Raw genomic sequence first — 22379 nt, 5'->3', positions numbered from 1 at the left:
CCCGGTGGCGGCAGGGCTCGGGCAAGAGGAGTCTTTTTTTTTTCCCACCTCTCGCTCTCTGGCTCCCTGCACGCTAGAAGCAGGCTGCAGAACTCCGGCAAGAGGCGCCTTTTTCTCCCGCGCCTCTCGCTGGTTTGCTGCTCCCGGCAGAAACAGGAAGTGGTGTCTTTTTTTTCGCGCCTCTCCCTTTTGTTCTCCCCGCGAGTCAGGAGCAGGCGGGGCAGAACTCCGGCAAGAGGCGTCTCCCCCCCCCCACGCCTCTACCGGTAGCTGCTTTGCTGGCGATGGGGACAATGGCGGCACTATGGCTTACTTTCAGGGTACGTCTTATTTCTCCTACTTCTAAAAAAACCCTGCCATGTCTTACTTTCTGACTACGTCTTAAAAAAGGGGAAACACGGTAGTAGCCATCGATAAAGACTTCTCCTCCACGGAGCTGTCCAATCCTCTTTTAAAGCCATCCCAGTTGGGTGGGTCCTTCCTGTGGCAGCGAGTTTCACAGATTAACCATGTGCTGTGCGAAGGAGGATATTCTTTTTACCTGTCCTCGAATCTTCAGCGTTCAGCTGCCTGGATCTGCCCTGCTTTCTCTTCCCCGAGCCTTATCACTTACCGGCAGATTTGGAGCAGTCTGCATGCCTCGATCCAGTGCACGAGAGAGAGAGAGAAAGAGAAAAAGACTTCCCCTAAGAGTCAGACGCAGCTGTTCGCATATCCCTGGCAGACGAACAGCCCTGCTCTTCCAGCTGCAGTGGGAGAGAGGGAGAGCCGGCAGGCGTGCGAGAACAGGAGGGGAGGACACCGGTCTAGCAAGATCCTTATCGGAAGGTCATTTGTTTGCCTCTCGCAGGAGGAGCTGTGGGAAACAGAACGTGCCTCCTGCGCCGCCAACCGCAACACAGCCTCCCCGCCTGGCACCAGGTGCGCGGCTCCAGTTAGGCAGCTTCCCGGCAGGGCGAGAACCTGTTTGAGGTTCTCCTACTTCCCCCAGCACCGCACCCCACCAAGCCACAGAGAGATCGGCACTTTGATCCCCGGCCTGCCAACTGCAACTCGGAGTCTGGCAAGCGAGCAGCCAGCCCTGTGGCTGCAGATCCCTGAGGAATGAATTTAATCAAGCCTGGTACTATTTGGCTGAGCTGGCTGGCACGCTGAACGCTGCCTGTTTCAAAAGGCCGGGCGCGCATCACAAACTGGGGAGGGGAGAGAGAACCTGCTTATATACCATATAACACCGGTCCCGAAAGACCTACATTGGCTCCCAGTATGTTTCCGAGCACAATTCAAGGTGTTGGTGATGACCTTTAAAGCCCTAAATTGCCTCGGTCCTATATACCTGAAGGAGCGTCTTCACTCCCATCATTCAGCCCAGACACTGAGGTCCAGCACCAACGGCCTTCTCAGTGGTGGCACCCTCCCAAAAGATGTCAAGGAAATAAACAACTATCTGACTTTTAGTTTGGCATGGAGTCTACAGGTTTCAAACAGTCACTGTTGATTTTCGGATCCCTGTACCACACTTGAATCAGCGCCTGAATTAGCTTCTCCACAGTCATACAGTCTACAGCACAGAGGTGACTTTTGCATATAGCCCACATATTCTCAATGGGATTTACCGTACGTCCGGGGAATTCCCTGGCCAATCAAGTACCTGTATTTGCTGCTCTGTCATTACTTTCTTTGCCATTCTATAGCACTTCTGATCTGGAACAGCTCTGTGAATTAAGGAGGTAAATAAATATGGGGAAAGCCAAATATCCCTTAGGGAAGGATCTGAAATATTTCCCTTGAAGCTTGCATTTGTTTTTATTCTGGATTGTTCTGCCTGATGTTTTAATGTGTTGTAAGCTGTTTTGAGTTTTTTACCTTTGAAAGGTAAAAGCAGTATAGAGAAATGAAATGACTAATACTAATACTAACTCCACCGGGGGGGGGGGGGAGAGATGGCGCCTAGGCGTTCTGATGTTGTGACCGTAACCCAGGATTAAGGCGGCATTTGGTGATTAACTTATATATCTGATTTCCTAACACTGATCTAGTCCAACCCCCTTCATTGCAGGAATCTTTTGTCCAGCGTGGAACTCGAACCCACGACCCTGAGATAAACTGGCTTGAGCCTCTTAATAGGAGGCATAGGAATGTCCTCCTATTACAGCAGGAATGTCCAACAGGTCGATCTAACAGGTCGATCCAACAGGAATGTCCAACAGGTCGATTACAGGAGGAATGTCCAACAGGTCGATCGCAATCTACTGGTAGATTCCCAGGACGTTTTGGTAAATGCTGCTTTAAAATAGCGGAGGTCATATCCGTTACTAATGTACGTACAGTGGTACCTCGACTCACGAAGACGATCCGTTCCGCGGCCGTCTTCATAAGTCGAAGCCTTAGCTTGTCGAAGCGGGGCTTCTGCGCATGCGCGAAGCGCAATTCCGTGCCTCTGCGCATGCGCCGACCGCACGCGCCGCTTTGTGCAGGCATGGAACACGCGCGTGGGGCACACGCAGCAAAAAGACTTCGGGGTTGTCGACTTCGGAAGTCGAATCGTTCGGTTGTCGAGGTACCACTGTCTATGTGAGTTTTGTACAATAAACTACATTGTTTGTTTCAATTAATTTGCACAAGGGTGTAACTGGGGACAGGCAGGGAAGAAAAGCAAGAGTTGGGGAGGGATGAGGAGGGGAGTAAGACCCCTCCCAACCCTCCCCACCACGAACATACAACCCCCTCCCCGCAGTCTCTTAAAGCTCCCCAGTGGAAAGGGGATGTAATCTGCCAGCAGTCGAGGTCGTGTGGAAGTATTTAAGATTTAAGCTCTCATAAGGGACACATTTTGCCAACCCTGCTATTCCCCAGCGCCGTTCCAATTTAATGCTGTGCCTCCCCCCCCCCCGCCTGCTCTCCCTGCTTTGGTGTTGCAGCTGCATTTCTGATGTGGTTTAATAGCTTGCTTTGAAATTCAAATCGCCAGCTGAGTCGAGGGGGGTGGTCCCTTGTGTGCCTGGATCCTTCCACCGCTCTCAGTTACGTGCACCCCAATATGACGCATAGGAATTGCGGGTTCCCTTAAGCATGTGTGATGCATTACACACAAACATGCTTAAGTTTTCAATGCATCCTTTCCTTATTGGACCCGTAACTGAATATACAGGAACAGATATGCTAAATGGGCACACCCTCCGTCTTGTTTATTTCTGTTCCGAGCTAAGCAACTTTGCCTTTTGCACACTGTATCGGCAAAGTTTCTCAAGACAGCACGGTTGTCTTTGCCCTAGGCATGGCACAACTGTCAGCAGAAAGGCCACATATTTTCGAATTGCATTGCCCTACTCAGTACTTCGCTTGACCCATCGTCAAAAATGGACTCCTTCAGTAGTTGCCACTTCTATCCCTGTTCCAATTCCATTTTTTAAAACAGAACTTTGTCTAATGTTGCTAAGTTATATTTCCAGTTCCTGGCAACTGTTGAATTCTGTTTTTCACAATTAAGCTAGTTACAAAAATCAAATCAGTTCAAGCGCCCAGGCTATTGCAGATTCAATAATCTTGTGTGTTGATCCAATGAACTTAATGCTTTTAAAAAGCACTTGACCAAATAATTTTGGCTTAGAATCATAGAATCACAGAGTTGGAAGAGACCACAAGGGCCATCCAGTCCAACCCCCTGCCAAGCAGGAAACACCATCAAAGCATTCCTGACATATGCCTGTCAAGCCTCTGCTTAAAGACCTCCAAAGAAGGAGACTCCACCACACTCCCTGGCAGCAAATTCCACTGTCGAACAGCTCTTACTGTCATGAAGTTCTTCCCAATGGCTTGTCGAAGGCCCAGCACTGGTGTATCCACCTCACAATGCAATTACCACTAGTACCCACCAAAGTCATCTTCCTTGCTCCAACTCTGACGCTCTTTAGAAAACTAACAAGGCAGGCCCACGAAAGTTAAGGTACGGCTAATATCCCCTAGGAACCAAATAGCAAGCCATTTGTTGTGCAGGGGGGGGAAATCACGTCGCGCTTCCTGACTGATAACCCGGAGAATATTCCGCTCGCCTTAGGCGAGCAATGTAACAACATGGAAGCACTCTTGGGTATTTTGGATGTGTGGGGAACCTTCTTTGCCACGGGGGCCACATTCCCTTATTGAAAACCATCGGAGGGCCACATGCCATGGCCAGGGCCAGAGGGCAAAAGTGTGTGGGACAATGAATTGAAGTTTTTTCCCTAAGTAGGCTACTTTCCACAGACAACCACAACCACGGAGGCATGTCAGTAAAAGAGTGATCTCTACCCTGATCTGCATACAAGCTGGAATCCTGACACAGAGGGAGCCAGGAAAGGGTAAGGGAGGAATAGAAAAGGGTCACAAAGGATGAGTGCAAACCTGTCGTGGGGAAGACTTTAAGATCAAGGGCCACACACCCACACCTGGGTAACCTTCCAGGGGCCAGATCTCAGAGGCAAAATTCAGCACAGCAACAAATGTGATTTTAAAAATCATTTTTCACTGGGGTTGTTTCAACAAACTCAAACACCTCTATTCTTCATATGGGGGGGAGGAATGCATGACCAGAGCTCAAGAACACCTTCCAGCCAGGTAGAAAAACTCAAGGAGGATGTGAAGCCAAAGGAGGGCCAGGCACAGAAGCCCAGAGGGCCACATTTGGGCGCAGGGCCCCCTGCTTTTGGCCCTTAGGAACATGACGCACCTTCAGGTTGGTAAAAATACCTCTGAAGACCAACACACAGGGAACCGCGTTTCAAAACTCTTTCTCCTTCTCTAACGGCGCAGAGTCAAGACAGGAAATGCCCTTGAACCGTTGCCCAGAATGCTGACCGTGGGCTGGACCCAAAACGACAAGCGAAGGAAAGATGCGCAGAAGTCAAAACTCCGTCAACACGGGGCCTGCGCATAGGAACGGCGTCAGGTGTGCTCCAGAGGCAGCGTGGACCACAACCATGTTGTTTTAATAATAAAAACATAAGTAATAAAAATAAAAGTTACTTACCTAAATCAGCACACGCATCCGAGAAAGCTCCCAACAGACTCAAATGCCGGGAGCAGGAAATTCATCTCCCTCCAACAAATTCCATGCTCAGCAGTTTCCCAGGTCACCATCCAAGCCCCACGCCTGTAAAGATATTGACAACAGGAACAATGATTTGTATTATTATTGTTGTTATTATGTTTTTGGGGACCCAGGTGGCGCTGTGGGTTAAACCACACAGTCTAGGGCTTGCTGATCAGGTCAGCGGTTCAATCCCTGCAACGGGGTGAGCTCCCGTTGCTCGGTCCCAGCTCCTGCCCACCTAGCAGTTGGAAAGCACATCAAAGTGCAAGTAGATAAATAGGGACCGCTCCGGCGGGAAGGTAAACGGCGTTTCCGTGCGCTGCTCTGGTTCGCCAGAAGCAGCTTTGTCATGCTGGCCACATGACCTGGAAGCTGTCTGCGGACAAACGCTGGCTCCCTCGGCCTATAGAGCGAGATGAGCGCCGCAACCCCAGAGTTGGACACGACTGGACCTGATGGTCAGGGGCCCCTTTACCTTTTTATTATGTTTTTAGATATGCTGTAAGCTGCCAAGAGTAGATGGGGAAACCCAGCCAGATGGGCGGGGTATAATAATAATAATAATAATAATAATAATAATAATAATAATAATAATAAATAATAATAATAATATCTGCTAGGATGGATCTTTAGGATTATCTTTAAAATCCACCTCTGCCCTAACCACCTAACTTGGCTCACTTTTTCTGATCTTGCTGTTCTCAAGCACATCACTGCCAGTTACAGACCAAAGTAGATAGTGCACTAGATATTGCCTCCTGCTGCACGAGGCAGCCAAGGTTAGCAGAATTAACACTGCAGAAATCCTGGTGTCCCAAAACATATATTTAAAACCACCCTGCTCTTTTTCTTTTTTGCCACAAAGATTCTTTACGAAGCTGCGAGGCAAATGCATTTAGCACAATCCCAAGTTAAAATACGGATTTGCAGGGAGAGCAGAATGTACATGGATGGCTGCTGAGAAAGAGACACACACTTGACTTTTTAAAGATGGGCATGAATACAGCCTGAGATTCTATGACAGACAACAACATGGAGACACTCAAAAATTGCTACGGGTTGCAGATGACACACATGCATTTCCTGCAGTTAAGTAAGAAGACTCAGGGGCTCTGCTTCACGGCAAGGTTTCTAAACACAGGAAAACTGTTCAGAGCACACAAGGTTTTGCATGTTACATTCTATTTTGATATGGGAACACTCTTGTCCCTACGTTTAAGCAGTCGAGTGAGAATCATCCCCAACAGGTTTCTGTTCTGCGGGAGCCCATGATCTCACCTTACGGGATGCTATGGTGAAAGCTGTCGAGTCAGGTGAGGCAATACTTGCAAAACAACCTACAGCAATATAGCCCAACAGGAAGAGGCTAGTTACAAGCAAGAAACACAGATTGCAATCCCTAGCAGAGCCACGTTCATCAGAATCAGTGCCCCCTCATTTTTCACTTGAAAAATAAGACTTTAGAGCGATGTGATGACCCAAAAATAGCAACTAGACATTTCGTTTTCGAGAGTGCAACCTTGGTTTATGGAGCCACTTTGCTTATATATCTGAGTTTCTAACACTGTTGGTTTCTCATTCTAGGTTTGCTGCCTGATTGCAAGCCACGGTTTACCCGTTCGGACACCACACTAAACTATGGCTGAGCTAACTCAGCAATGGTGTGGATCGACCCCTAGATCAGTTTAGTGAACTTGGTTTGCTTCTTTGTGAAAGAAAGGGGACAAAATAGGTCTTGCGTTGTTGCATCAAGTTATAAGCATTTATTCCTGTCAACCGAACATCATGATTGCTTTAAGACACAAGTAAAGTCATTTTAAACTTGCAATGACTTCAGAGGGAGAGAAACAGGAGTTTGCTTTAATCGCTCACAGGAATCAGTGGTATTTAAATAGCCCTAACGTCCCGTTGAATTATGGCCATACTGTGTCTCATAGAGAAACACTGGCCCCCCAATACAGCCTGATATGACTAACTCTCTTTGAAAGCAGTGGAGGTTAACTTTATTTTCAACTAACTTCTATCAATTAAGCCAGTGGGACTTAAGCATATGCTAATACAGTGGTTCTCAAACTTTATTCTCAGGACCACATTTTCGGAATAAAAATTTGCTTGCACCACACCATTTTTTTTTTATTGATAAGAAATGCACTTGAAAACAGAAAAGCAGCAACTCTTAGCAATGCTTGATTTATAACATAGAACGCAGCGACTTTATAATACTACCATGGGACACCCAGAAAGTACAAAAAATGCAGCTACTTAAGAACATGAACCATTTCCAAAATATAATTATAAAAGAGTCATCTCTAGCGCTCCTTTTGAACAGCGAATCTGGATCACAACTCGGATTGCCCTCAGTATCACTTGACGCTCTTTGCTCTCATTTTGAAAAGATGCTTATTCATATTCTGAAAATAAATAAAAAATATGAGCAAAGACCAATTTATGCGCAGCCACGCACGAACGCTGAACCCGAAAGTGACTTTAAAAATTGCAAAAGCCCCCAAAATAGGCCAGAAACGTCAAAAAATGTGTGAAAACAGCGCCTAGTGATCCCACAAGCCTTTGCAAGTGCAATCCCGGGGGTCCTTGTACTGACCATTGAGGCCTGTGCTGCTGGTTTTTTGAAGGGTTTTTCGAGGGTTTCCAGAGGCTTAGAGGGTGTTTGCAGGCTTTCCGAATGGCATTTCAAAACGTATGTGATTTCCCGTAAACGTGCGTGCCTCGGGACGTAACCCGCACATAAACGGGGAGTTGCCTGTAATATACTACACAGAAACGTCTAAATGTTTCTTTGAATGTCCTTGAATCTTCCCATCAAACTTGCCATCCTCTCCTGCCACACCCTTTGAGAACCACCGTACTAATATATAATGGGAAGGAAAATGTAATCTCCAGTTTCTGTTGCGGAGAGGGGGTCCTTTGGTGATTTAAATCAAAGTAGCTTGCAAAGAGATGACAAATAAGGTTGTGGTTTTTAAAAAAACAAATCATTTTCTTAAGAATTGCAGCTACGAAATAAATTTATGCAATCTCTGGCCAGGTCACTTCCTGGGAACGTTTTCAGGACTTTGCAGCTCAGCATCACAGGAGAGTTCCCGCAGTAACCCAAAAATATTGCCGTCTAGTCAAGTGTTTTCTTCCCTTGCGATTCAAGAGGTCAGGTCTCTCTAAGACTAGGGCAGGGGGCTGAGGAAAGTTACTGGGGAACAAACCATGTATTCAAACATTTGGCCTCTTCGAAGCCTTTGGACTGCAGAGAGATTCAAAGAGCCCTTTTTTAAACATTTATTTTGCAAAGCGAAAATGCACCTCTATAAAAGAGAAATTGAAAACAAAATGAGAACATAGGCACAAATAATAATAATTACAATTTATTACCCGCGCTTCACCCTAAGGTCCCAGGGCGAGCTACAAGAATTAAGACACATCAATATTAAAAGGTCATATTAAAAACTGCTTAAAACAACTCTACATTATAAAAATGCAGCGAGTCCTAAAAGTACACCTTCAGCATCAAAAGCCAAGGTGAACAGGCGTGTCCAACATTCAATGAAAGATGCAATTACATATTTAATAAAATGTGCTATTTATTTAGAAGTTTTGCTTATGCTGGTCTGTGACCATAATAAAGTAACTTCATTCATTCATTCAATAAAATGTACATACCACCTGATTGTAAATAAAACCTCAAAGCAGTTTTTTTAAAAAAAGATGAAATGAGAAAATCAAGAAAAATCCACAACCATCACAGTTAAGGTGCTAAAACAGATTAAAATTACCTGAATAATTTTTTTTAAAAAAAATTGACTAGTAGCACCTTAGAAACCAACTAAGTTTCTTCTGGGTATAAGCTTTCGTGTGCACACACACACACACACACACACACACACACACACACTTCACTTATTTCGACTGTGTCAGACCAACACGTCTACCTACCTGAATCTTAAAATTACCTGAACTTTCTAAGCATCTGGGTGGGCTTGTCTAAAAAATCTGAATGTTTCTAGCAGGCGCTGAAAAGAGTACAGGAAAGGGGCCTGCTTGATCTCAATAGGCAGGGAGTTCCAAAGTGGAAACAATACAGCGCTTACAAATGCGGAATGGGTAGTATGGAATCTCAGAGATGGATTAATCCTGACATGTGCTCTTAGTTGGGGGGGGGCATTTTTACTCTTTACATGTCACACACAGAAGCCTTTATTTTTGTAGGGACCAGATGCCTGGCTGCGCAGGAAAACTAATGGTGGATCGCATTGCCGCAGCTAGCATGGAAGGTTTCTCTAAGCTGGAGATCTGCTAGGGCGAAGAGAAATTGCGCATTGGTGAACTCCACAAGCTTGCGATGCGCCCATCTTTTCCCACCTTGCATTTACATGGGAAACCCAGCCAGATGGACAGGATATAAAAATAAATTATATTATTATTATTATGCAGGAGTTTCCAAAACTAAGCCAGCCTGCTCCGTTCTCCGGAAGAGGGCTGCAAAATACCACGCCTGACTTTCGAAAAAGCTTGCGCCACAAGAACATCTGCCCTCCTACGCCTGCTATAAGTCCGCAGTAAGTCTGACTGTTTTCAGTGGGGGCTCTCGTCAAGTAGAAAGGCATCAAAAGCATCATTCGTATCTCCAGACAAAAAGAGGGAGAAAGCACCTCCTGAAACCAGCATCTGTTGCCCTGCGCAAAAGTCTGCAGCTGTCTCTTCAAGGCCTGATAAAAGTGGGAGCTGTGTTCTCGAGTGCCGGGCCAAAGTGGTCCTCCCCTGCTATAAGCTGCTACTACTAATCAGTTCAGCTCATTAACCGAGCCTCCCAGGTTTCCCAAGCTTTCCTCCCCACTGCGCAACAAGGACGCCAAGCTTGCAATTAGAAAGTGACGTTGCAAACAGCATAAAGACATCCCTGCACCTCGATTGAGTGCAGTGGCTCTGCAACGAGAACAGGCTGCAGAGCACGGGGTGTTTTTAGTTTAGAGGAGAGGAGAGGAAGAGGCAACAGGTTTGTAAAACTTATGCACGGCATGCAGGACGGTACAATGAATTCTGCTCCCCTCTACCCGCAATTACAAAGACACCTGGAAACAAAGAAAAGAGGACAATTTAGACAGCAAGACACTAAATTGAAGCTAGTGGTGGACATGAACAGAGGGTGAAAATAAATCCAATATCCCCTCCCACCCAATGCAATTTTAGAATTATATATTGGAGAAGCGAGAGAAACGAAGGACAGCAGACTCTTTGGCAAGCGTAGTGGGCAGACTTGCAGAACTACAAACGAGCTGGGAGATTGCAAAACTGTTATGCTTACATGGGGAGAAAAAAAGCAATTTGGAGTCTTAAAAAATAAATCAATGGGGAGTTTTAATGTCCGAGTACAGATACAGGAAACTTGTTTCTCTGTCCAGCATTTGCTATCCTCTACCTCCTATGACTGGCTTCCATTTTGCTACGGGAAAATTCATCATCAACTTCAAACAAATTTGAAAAACAGCACTAAAAAAGGAGGGCCATGGGGAAGAGGTCGTGATGGGGGAAACGAAATAAGAAACCCAAATAGGAAATACGCAAAAACCCAAATAGGAAATTTGCTCAAATGAGTGTCATCTTTGCAAATAATGCATTCCACTCCAGCTCTACGGCAAGAGTGAGGAGAATTAGCTTCAGGTTATTATGAGGGAGAGCTTGCTGGCAGCGCGGGATGGAACGAGCGGAGGGAGAAAGTGGCTTCAAATGTTCTGTCTGATTACATCCAATGATGACATCAATTTTGGAGAGAATGAAGTATCCATTCTCCCCGCACCCCGGGAGAAGCCGTCGTTCTTCCAGCAACAGCAGAAATTAGTAATCGACAGGCTGGAGAGGACCCTGCAAGGTTCGGAAATGAGCTTCCCAAAGGTAGGAATGAAATTGTGACTACATCAAAGGTTTCTAACAGAGGTAGAAGCATGGCTATGGAGCAGATAATCAGGTGTGGGAGAGGACGACTGAGTCAGGGACATAGAAAGCCTGGTGCTGATAATGCCAAGGTTGCAGGTTTGATCCCCGTATGGGGCAGCTGCACAGTCCTGCATTGCAAGGGGTTGAGATTTAAGAATTGTGCCATAAGGGAAAGCAAGCAAAGCCACAATGTGACTGGGAGCGGCCGCTGAGACCGCGTAACACAGGTCATGAAAGGCCTACATTGGCTCCCAGTACGTTTCTGAGCACAATTCAAAGTGTTGGTGCTGACCTTTCCAGCCCTAAACGGCCTCAGTCCAGTATCCCTGTTGGAGTGTCTCCACCCCCATCGTTCCGCCCGGACATTGAGATCTAGCGCCATGGGGCTTCTGGCAGTTCCCTTGCTGCGAGAAGCCAAGTTGCAGGGAACTAGGCAGAGGGCCTTCTCGGTAGTGGCACCTGCCCTGTGGAACGCCCTCCCACCAGATGTCGAAGAGAACAACTACTACCAGATTTTTAGAAGACATCTGAAGGCAGCCCTGTTTAGGGAGGTTTCTAAAGTTTAATAGACTATTGTATTTTAATATTTTGTTGGAAGCCACCCAGAGTGGCTGGGGAAACCCAGCCAGATGGGCGGGGTATAAATAAATTTGTTGTTGTTGTTGTTAATCAAGCTTTCCAGTTTAGCCAAGCAGCTCAGCAAAAATCAACACAAGATATTTGAAAGTTGTTGAGCTCATTTTAGAATTGAAGTATTTAAGTGTTGAGCTTTTGGGGGGGGGGGAATCTCCCGCAGTTGTTGACCTTTGGGGGGGGATTGAAGTTGCTGACCTTTTGGATTTCACCCTTGAAATAAACTGCCACAGGGGCAGGATTAAACTGACCAGCGGGCAGGATTAGGCCCCCGGGCCAGACTTCGGACATGCCTTGGTTAAATGGTGTCAGCAAGTTACACCCCATTAGGGGACAAGCACCGGACAGGATAGGTGCACATTAAGATATATGGCCTCAGCAACTTTAAATAGGGAACAAATAATGCAGGATCCAAACTCATTTGGCAATGTCTACCCGTGGGAAGGGTATACCTGCTTTTATAAACATACAGGGCCCAAATCGCACTTTACGGTGAGATGCGAACATTTGACAAATTAACAGAGCTGTTTTCTAAACATCAGATGTATACCAATCTTCGGCGCTGGAGTGAACATGCGAACCATGAGGGCATCACATCACGGATTAGTGATGTGATGGCTCTGGATGCGGTGGAGCCAGTCACCTGGCAAATTTATTTGCTGATTTTGCAGGTCTTGGGAGATGAAATGCGGAACAACATGCAGGTAAGCTAAAGAGAGGGCGATGAAGCATCACTGAACGCTCAGCACATCTTGCATGGGAACCGAGGTTCCAATCGACATGCGCTCTCACGGAAATGTAGTATCATTTGCGGATGCAGGTGCCGTTTGCGCCCCTGAGCATCAAACAAACCCACAGCTCCCATGGCTCAACAAAACCAGAGATGGGAGGGAGCGAGTTTGTAATGCAAGCCCCTGGCTGATGCAGAAAACCCAGAGCTGGAGCATCCCACAGGTGGCACAATGTGAATTAGCCTGATCCTCTATTCCCTTTCCCTTTCATAGAAGCATAGAGTTGGAAGAGACCACAAGGGCCGTCCAGTCCAACCCCCTGCCAAGCAGGAAACACCACCAAAGCATTCTTGACATATGCCTGTCAAGCCTCTGCTTAAAGACCTCCACCACACTCTTTGGCAGCAAATTCCACTGCCAAACAGCTCTTACTGTCAGGAAGTTCTTCCTAATGTTTAGGCGGAATCTTCTTTCTTGTAGTTGGAATCCATTGCTCTATGTCCGCTTCTCTGGAGCAGCAGAAAACATCCTTTCTCCCTCCTCTATATGCCATCCTTTTATATATTTGAACATGGCTACCGGTATCATATCACCCCTTAACCTTCTCTTCTCCAGGCTAAACATACCCAGCTCCCTAAGCCATTCCTCATAAGGCATCATTTCCAGGCCTTTGACCATTTTGGTTGCCCTCTTCTGGCACGTTCCAGCTTGTCAGTATCCTTCATGAACTGTGGTGCCCAGAACTGGACACAGTACTCCAGGTGAGGTCTGATCTGAGCGGAATACAGTGGTACTATTACTTTCCCTTTCTGGGACCCCACATTTAAATTCTTCCCTGGTCTCCTTGCTGGCCCTAGTAGAACCAACTTGGCCAGTTAGCCCTGGTGATCGTTTGATGTCTACTGACTGGGGTTCCCCCCCCATGACCCCTGAATTTTTGAATTTTATTGATATTGATGCTGCATTTTTTGTTGCATTTTATGCTGTTTTTAAGTCACATTTTAATCAATGTTGTATATTTGCTGTTAGCCACCCTGAGCCCGGTTTTTAAACCGGGAAGGGCAGGTATAAATAAAAATTATAATTATAATTATAATTAATGTGTCAAGAGAATCTCTGACTGTTAACCAGAAGGCTGGTGGTTCGAGCCCACCCAGGGAAAGGCTTTGGGGCAGGATTCCTGCATTGCAGAGGGTTGGACTAGATGACTCTGGAGATCCGTTCCGACTCTACAACTCTGTGATTCTATTATCTCCATCAGGTGGTTGTCCTGCCGCATCTCTTCCCTCTTCTGTGTGAGCTGAGCTCCTATCATCCCTGCTTATTCCCAGGCTTGCTTTTCCAGGAGACATTTGCGATACAGACGCCACAGCTGCAAAGCCAACTCCCAGAAATGCCTTTTCTCTCCTTAACCCTGGGATTTAAGAGCAAGGCGTCGGACACATAGAGGCTACAGCTGCCAAGGAGTTCAAAGCCAGCCCCCTGACTCACAGCCATTCTTTTTGATGCGCAGACACCCACTTCTAGGTCTCCCACGGTGCCCAATTGGCGCTTAACGCCGTCTGCAGACAGCGTAGGGTGAATTACACGCGAAGACCTTCGACGGCAATGCTTTTTAAGGAAAGAAAAAGCACCCAAAGGGTTTGGAGGTCCGCATGCCAGATTCTGCACCTAGGGCTTAAGCGGGTAACATGATTTCACCAAAATGTCGGAGAAACTGGAAGGGTTCTCACCTTTCACTTTAAGAAACGTGAACCTTCCTAACCAGTGTTTCCCAAACCTGGGTCTTCAGCTGTGGGTTTTTTTTGGACTACAGTCCCCATCATCCCAGACCACTTGTCCTGCTAGCTAGGGATTATGGGAGTTGTAGTCCTGAAAACAGCTGGAGACCCAACTTTGGGAAACACTGTTCAAGACCAAGCATTAGGAACCTCCAGGTGCTAAGAAGGGCCATAGCTCAATGGTAGGCTTATCTGCCCTGCAAGCAGGTCAAAGGTTCGATCCTCAGCATCTCCTCTAACAGAAATCCTCGAGAGCCCTTGAACTAATGGTATAATAAGGCACACACATACACACAAGCCCCTTAGGAAACGAAGCCTGATGAGGAACGGTTGAGGGAGCTGGGTATGTTTAGCCTGGAAAAGAGGAGACTGAGAGGAGATAGGATAGCCATCTTCAAATAGTGCAAGGGTTGTCCCATGGAAAAAGTGGCATGCTTGTTTTCTCCTGCTCTACAGAGGGCTGGACTCAAACCCATGGCTTCAAGTTACAAGGCAGGAGATTCCAACTTAACATGCAGGGGAAACTTTCTGACAGTAGGAGCTGTTTGACAGTGGAACAGTCTCCCATGAGAGGTGGTGGACTCTCCTCCCTTGGATGTTTTTCTTCTTCTTTTTCTTTCTTTGGCGATCCCTCATAGCCGAGTAAGATTGTCTTCCATAAACACAATTTTAACAATGGGTCCGTAAGTGACTGTGGAGGCCAATTCTGGATCCACACGTCCTTCCACAGTGGGGACATTGGTTTCTGGGTGGGAGTTGATCACGGTGTGGATTTTTAAGTAGAGGTTGGATGGTCATCTGTCATGGCTGTTTTAGCGGAGATTCCTGCATTGCAGGGGGTTGGACTAGATGACCTTTGGGGATACCTTCCAACTCTAGGATTCTGTGCTGCAGGGCTCAAAATACCAGCATCCCTGGCTAGGCCTGATGGGAGATGGCGTTCAATAACATCCGCAGGACGACATGCTCCCTGCTCCCATCGGATGTCAAGGAAGTAAACCACTACCTGACTTTTAGAAGACATCTGAAGGCAGCCCTGTTTAGGGAAGTGTTTAATGTTTGATCATGTTTTTTAATATTCTGTTGGGAGCAGCCCAGAGTGGCTGAGGAAAAGCAGCCAGATGGGTGGGGTATAAATAAATTATTATTATTATTATTATTATTATTATTATTATTATTATGTACTTCTGTTCTAGACCGGCTGTGAAGAACGTTTGAAAGGATGCAGGAAATGTGTGCTAAGGGCTCAGAAGTCATTAACAGTTCCTAGCCTTTTGCCACATTTACTAAAAGCATGTCAACTGTGCAACCCAAAATGCTTTCACTGTTATCTTGCGATGCTTGTGCAGGAATCTCCCTCTGCCCGCCCAGCATCCAAATGAACCCCCTTCTCCAGTTTCAGTGACGTGGGCTTTTTGGGGGGGGGGAAACTGTCTATACAAACTAGGCTTGCATGGGGAAATTTTCTGATCCCCTAGAGCAGGCATGTCCAACAGGTAGATCGTGATCTACCGGTAGATCACTGGACGCCTGTGGTAGATCACCGGTAGATCAGTGGCTCCCCCCCCCCAAAGAAGCTAAAAAACTTTGGCTCCCCTAAAAAAACTCAACACCTTTGCCCTGCACCCCTAAAATGACCTGAACCACCAAAAATAGGGCTTTCCTTCCTAAAAAACAAACAAACCTCAATGTTGCTTTCCTCCTTCCTAAAGAAGCTCAACAACTTTTACGTGAACCCCCAAAACACGGCTTTCCTTCTTTAAAAAGCTCAACTTTGACCTGAACCCCCCAAAAGGGGGTAGATCACTGCCAGTTTTTAACTCTTGTGAGTAGATCACTGTCTCTTGGAAGTTGGCCGCCCCTGCCCTAGAGTAATCCAACTTGGTGTGTTTGTTTTACAAAGCTATGGTTTTCCCAGTAGTGATATATGGAAGTGAGAGCTGGACCATAAAGAAGGCTGATCGCCGAAGAATTGATGCTTTTGAATTATGGTGCTGGAGGAGACTCTTGAGAGTCCCATGGACTGCTAGAAGATCAAACCTATCCATTCTTAAGGAAATCAGCCCTGAGTGCTCCCTGGAAGGACAGATCGTGAAGCTGAGGCTCCAATACTTTGGCCACCTCATGAGAAGAGAAGAATCCTTGGAAAAGACCTTGATGCTGGGAAAGATGGAGGGCACAAGGAGAAGGGGATGACAGAGGATGAGATGGTTGGACAGTGTTCTCGAAGCTACGAACATGAGTTTGACCAAACTACGGGAGGCAGTGCAAGACAGGAGTGCCTGGCGTGCTATGGTCCATGGGGTCACGAAGAGTCGGACACGACTAAACGACTAAACAACAACAACAAGTAAACAAAGCTAAAAAACTTTGCAGTGGCCAAGCTTGCCAGATATTGCAGTAGCAGCGGGCACCCACTCATTGCTACTAACGAACTCATGAAATGGAAAACCTTGCACAGAAAAATTAAAAACCTGGAAAATTTCCTGCTCCAAATCTGGAGCTGAAAAAGGGGCAGTGTTAGAAACTCAGGCATATAAGATAATCGCCAAATGGCACCTAAAACCTATAGTCACCACCACAGAAAGTCTAGGCGGCTCCCCCCCCCCCTCCAATGGGATTTATTAATATTATTCGTTACATTTCTATTTCACTTTATAAAGGAAAAAAACCTCAAAGCAGTTCACACACATTAAACCAGCAAATAAAACGATCCAGAATAAAATAAATTCAGGCTTCAAGGAGAATATTTCAAGCCCTTCTCTTAAGAGGCATTAGGCTTTCGACCATATTTATTTGCCTACTTGATTTATAGCGCTGCCCCATAGCAGAAGTCTTCTAGGAAGCCGGGTGTGTGTGTGTAGTGGTTAGAGCGTTGGACTACGAACTGGGAGATCGGGGTTCAAACCCCCCACTCCATCATGAACCTCACTGGGTGACTCTGGAGTCGGTCATTATAGGGGTGGGTGGGTGTGAACCATGTAGTCCTTGGAGGAAAAGGCGGCATTTAAATGCAATGAGTAGATACAGTAATAGATAACCTTTATTGTCATTGTCCCATACAGAACGAACGAAATTGAAAAAACTCTACATCAGACATTCAAAAACCAGCAAGCCTGCTATCCCATCCTGATTAGCCCCCCCCCAGACTCTGATACCCCATAATTAAATACAATATCCTCCCATAGAGACTACCTTACACTGCATTTAAAACCAAAATTGCATTTGGATAGAAACTGTTTCTCAGGCAGCTAGCCCTCGTCTTCAAGCTCTTTTGCTGACCTGCTTATGAAAGATGGAGGTGGCAGCCAGGTGGAAATGTCAGTTGCCAACCAGCCACCCAGAGATCTCCACATGGTCGCCATTGGACCCCTGCCAGTCACACACACAAGGGATTTTTTTGCACTTTTTTCCCTTTATAATATAAAGCAGCATAGAAATGAAATTACTCTATTACTAATTATTCACATGGCACACAGCCAGGGTTCAGCAAACTTTTTCAGCAGGGGGCCAGTCCACTGTCCCTCAGACCTTGAGGGGGGCTGGACTATATTTTGGAAAGGGAAAAAAACACAATTCCTATGCCCCACAAGTAACCCAGAGGTGCATTTTAAATAAAAGGGCACATTCTACTCATGTAAAAACACGCTGATTCCCAGACCGTCCGCGGGCCAGATTGAGAAGGCGATTGAGCCGGATCCAGCCCACGGGCCTTAAGTTGCATACCCATGGTTAAAACTATAGAACTCACACGAGGAAGGGTGGCCACCACCCTCACTTAGAGAAGGATCTGAAATATTTTCCTTTGACGCTAGAATTTGTTTTATTCTGGATTTTCCCTTGAAATGTAAAGCGGTATAGAAGTGAAATTAATAATAATATTATAATACCCATTCACGGAGAGAGGGCAGTGGGTGGCTAAAAGCCACGGTGGCTATGCCAGTTAGTAATGCTCCCAAATGCCAGTTGCTGGAAACCACAGGTTTCCACTACTATTGGGCTCAAATCCTGCTTGCTGGTTTCTCACTGGGGCATCTGCTTGGCCACTGTGAGAACAGGATGCTGGCCTGGTCCAGCAGAGCTCTCCTTATGCTCTTAAACTAAAGTTTCCCCTATTGGCTGCAAACCTCAAGACTGAGCCAGACAGCTCGATCAGCGCATGGAGGACATGGAAAACGTCCGTCTCTGTGGTGTTCAGTATGAACTGAACTGGGCCTTCCCTATCCATGCGCAGCAACATAATGCATCCTGCAGGCAGCAGGCCTGGAAGAGCAAAGAGGAACCCCACAGGCCAGTTGGGTGCATCTCACGCCAACCCGTTGCCACATGGATGCCCACAACCCACATTCCATGCGCTACGGGTTCGTAAAGGAGGCAGCACTTAAAATGAAGAGCAGCTTTCTGCCCTCCAGAAAATCCCCCGTCCCCAACCCCAAAATCAGGTCCTTTGCATTTATGGAGAATCATACAGGTGGCGCAAGGCTGGTGCAATCCAGGATGAAGGAAAAGGTGCGCTTGGTCACAAAGAACTAGCATGCAAACTGTCTGTGGGTTGCATGGGCCACAGCCACCCTTTCTCCCCACAGCAGCGATCCTCTTTCAACCTTCACCTCACCCGCTTGTGCACTCTGGAAAGCCAGGGGGCGAGAGTGAAGGCGGAGGCCGGGGGGGGGAATTATCTGCAGGATCGCCTGCTTCCACCCCCGCCCCCCCCCGTTTCTTGAGTCCACCGAATGGCACAGGCGCGCGCCCTCCCTCACCCCGCCACTCCTCTCCTGCACGTCAGAAACACGTACGAGCCATTTTTTTTAATTTTGCAAAATCTCTTCTCTCTCTCTCTCTCGCTTGCCGTTTTGCAGCCCCGCCCAACGCTTTCGCGACGCACCCTCTTCCGTGGCGGCGCCTTCCCTTCTTGCAACGATGCATGCGTTTTGAGGTTCTTGCAACCCGACCTGGCTGGGGACCTGACGCCGGCGGCGGCGGCACGTGCGCGCGCAGCGAAATGCAACGCAGACAAGGGGCATGCATTGCAACTGCAGACGGAGCCTCTCTTCTTCAACGTGCGCGCGAGGCGCCCTTGCCTTTGCAGCGCACACAATGCCGTTGCCGGGCGGAAGGAGACACACAAGGCGCAAAAACAGCAATGCGCGCGTGTTGCAGCAAACGCACAGACGATGCAATGCAGCTGCATGGACTTATTACAATAGATTGCAAAACACATAGGCACTGCAATGCCGTAAAACGCGGTGCGACTCTTATTTGCAAGCGAAGGGGGAGGATAAAGGCGGGGAGACCCCCCCCCCACTGATGCACACAGCCCAGCTTCCACTGACCTGATTTGCCCGCTGCCTTGCAAGCCAGCCGGCCGCCCCAGCAACAGCAACGCAGCCTCGCGGCTCCCGCATGCCAGACCCGGGGAAAAAGAGAGAGAGTGAGAGAGAGAAAGGGCGGCGTGCGCGCGTGCGCGCGCCGGGCTCAGCGTTCCACGGCAGCGCGCGGCCGGCCGCACAGGGGCGGGTGTGCGGCGTGGGAGGGAGAAACAGAGAGCCAGCCGGAGCCAATCAGCGCGCGCCCGCCCGCCCTCCTTTTCCGCGAAGGGACTGGCAAGGGGAGGGAGGCGGAGGAGCCAATCAGAAGTAAGACGAGGGGAGGGGAAACTGTGGGAAAGGAGGGAGAGGGAGCCTCTCGCGCCTGCAGGCAGAAATCCAACAGGTCAGGCCAATTTCCCCCCCCACACACACACACACATGCAAAACCACACAAAAATTGCATACTCATTCACTCTCTCACTCCTAAAGCATTGAAGTCGCAGTGGATGGAGGCGGTTTTAACCTGTTGGACTTCTGCCTGGCATATTGCTGTAAAAAGGAAGTGAGAAAACCCCGGAAACAAACACACACTTTTCAAGTACTGAAAACACAGAAGAACATAAGTTTAAAGAAGATTGGAAAACGTTTATTGACTATATAGGAAACTCTGGCACCATTAGGATAAATTCAACAAATCAAATCAAATCAATAACCTTTATTAGGCATGACAAATTCAGAAGCTTCAGAACAAAATTATGAATAAAACATTCGCATTATAAACTTCATGAAATAAAATACATATTAATTGAATTAGTATTTTAGAACAATATAGATAAATTCAACAGTGTAAACTTGATGGATGCAGTAATGGAATACTGTATGGTATAGTTTTTGTAAGATTTATGATATATAAAATGAACCATGGAAAGAGAAGAAAGGAAGTCATTGATATCTTAAGGATGTAAAATGTGTCTTTTAAGTTGCGAAACAGAAAAATAAAATAAAATGTATATACAAAAAGAAGACACAGTTTTGGAGGCGTCTCTTTTAACCTGTTGGGCTTTCTGCCTGGCATATTGCTGTTAAAAAGGAAGTGGGAAAGCCCTTGATCTTTTTTTTTTTAATGTAGGTAGACACAAACACATTTTGCTCAAGTACTGAAGACACAGTTGATGGAGGTGTCTCTCTGAACCTTTTGGACTTCTGCCTGTCATATTGCTGTTTAAAAAGAAGCAGGAGGGGGAGTCACCATGTTAGCTATTGCCAGTTAACAGATTTGAATAGGGTGAGCATATATTCACAGGCCATTTTTCCTTAATTCTATTTTTTTCTCCTCTCTCGCACAGAACTTTTTGCACGTGGCTTAAGACTGAGGACCCTGAGGTTAGGAGTCACCTGCCTTCTGCCCCAAACCATGTTGTCCCAAGGACTGGGGTGATGGAGGAGGAGGAGAATGATATGTTTGCAAGTATCCTGGGGTTGGTGGTGATGGTGGTTCTGGGGTAGCATGAGGCTTCTAGGATTCTGGTGCCGTTATGTTGGGTCAGCACCGGAACCAAGCCTTGGCAGGTCAAACAGCAGCTAAAAAGGAAAGGAAAAGGGGGAAAGCCTTATAATTTCCTAAGTTATGCTTGAGCGTGCATTTCCGATGCTAAGTGAATCGTCTCCAATTGGAGGGGGGTCACTACTGTGGAGGGAGGGGTGATTTAAAAGCTGCCAAAGCTTGCCGCTCCAGGGCGGAGGGTCCTTGTCTTAGCCTGTCCGTCTGCCTATAAATCATGCCGGGTATCTAAAGCCTGGAACAAAGAGCCCTAATAAAGTCATAAGAAATGAGAAGAGGCCACCTCGCCACTTAACTCCGTTCCGATTTACAAGGCAGTCTGCAGGACTGTTCACGAGAGATTTGGTTTGCCGCACAGACTTTTATCTTTGGATTTTGTGGCACTGATTCTGAACTGGCTGTGCTGGCTTTCCGAAATGTTTCCGGGCTCGGTTCAAAGATGCAGAACATCTCTTCCCCTGTGACCTCATCTGGATGCTTAGTTTGGCATCGGAGAATCTCCTCCAAGATCCCCCTCTGGCAGGGCTAAAAGAGAGAGGGCCTTTTCTGTGGTGGCTCCCGGGCTATGGAACACTTACCCAAGGTTTTTTTCTTTTCTTTTCTGGAGCCAGTTACAATTTTTTCCTGGAGCCAGTTCAAGACTTTCCTCTACCCCCAGGAATGCTGTCCTTCCTTTTCTCTCCTGTTGCTTGATGGTTTCTATTAACTTGTTTTAATGGTGATCATGCTGGTGTACTTGGGAAGGTGGGCTTAACTGTTGGAATTAGTGTGTGATTACTTTCGCAAGAGGCTTTTGTGCCAATCCTATTCAGGCTTTATTTATTTAAAGTGGTACCTTGGTTCTCGAACTTAGTCCCCAAAAGGTTCAAAAACAAAAGGCACGGCTTACGATTGGCTGCAGGAGCTTCCTGCGCTCAATCGGAAGCCGCGTCCGACTGCAAACCGGAACACTCACTTCTGGGTTTGTGGCGTTCAGGAGCCAAGCCATTGAAGAACCAAGGTACCACTGTATTTATTTTATGTGTTAAATTTATAGACCGCCCAGGATCACAGAGCTGTTTACAGTCTGGAAACTAAAAAATGGATTATAACCAGTGCTTTTTTTCTGGAGGGATGCTAGGGTACACACACCCCTAAACATTTTGGGACGCTTTGTACTTTTGTCCATTTACTGTATTTATTCTTCCCGATTTGAACTATAAAATGGTGATTTTCGTGAGTCAAAATGAGAGTACGCCTAAACATTTTTTAAAGGAAAAAAGCGCTAATTATAACAAACAAAACAATAACCCAGCCGAAACAGCAAACCTCCTCATAGTGTAACTTTATTCCCCAGTACTTCGGTTGTGT

The 22379-nt window shown here is 46.8% G+C and overlaps 1 protein-coding gene across 1 annotated transcript in view; it reads right to left on the bottom strand.

The window, feature by feature from the left end:
• PTP4A3 (protein tyrosine phosphatase 4A3) overlaps nucleotides 1–19646 on the bottom strand; it is a 99719-nt gene extending 80073 nt beyond the window's left edge. Inside the window, exons 1-2 of the mRNA XM_060277567.1 lie at nucleotides 19493–19646; nucleotides 5009–5131 (exon numbers count right to left, since the gene is read on the bottom strand). The gene's annotated coding sequence lies outside the window, so the exon portion shown is untranslated. The remainder of the gene's footprint in view (nucleotides 1–5008; nucleotides 5132–19492) is intronic.
• Nucleotides 19647–22379: the final 2733 nt, after the last annotated feature.

Source organism: Zootoca vivipara, chromosome 8, assembly GCF_963506605.1.
Source record: "Zootoca vivipara chromosome 8, rZooViv1.1, whole genome shotgun sequence".
Taxonomy (NCBI): domain Eukaryota; kingdom Metazoa; phylum Chordata; class Lepidosauria; order Squamata; family Lacertidae; genus Zootoca; species Zootoca vivipara.
This window is presented reverse-complemented; position numbering and strand designations above follow the sequence as displayed.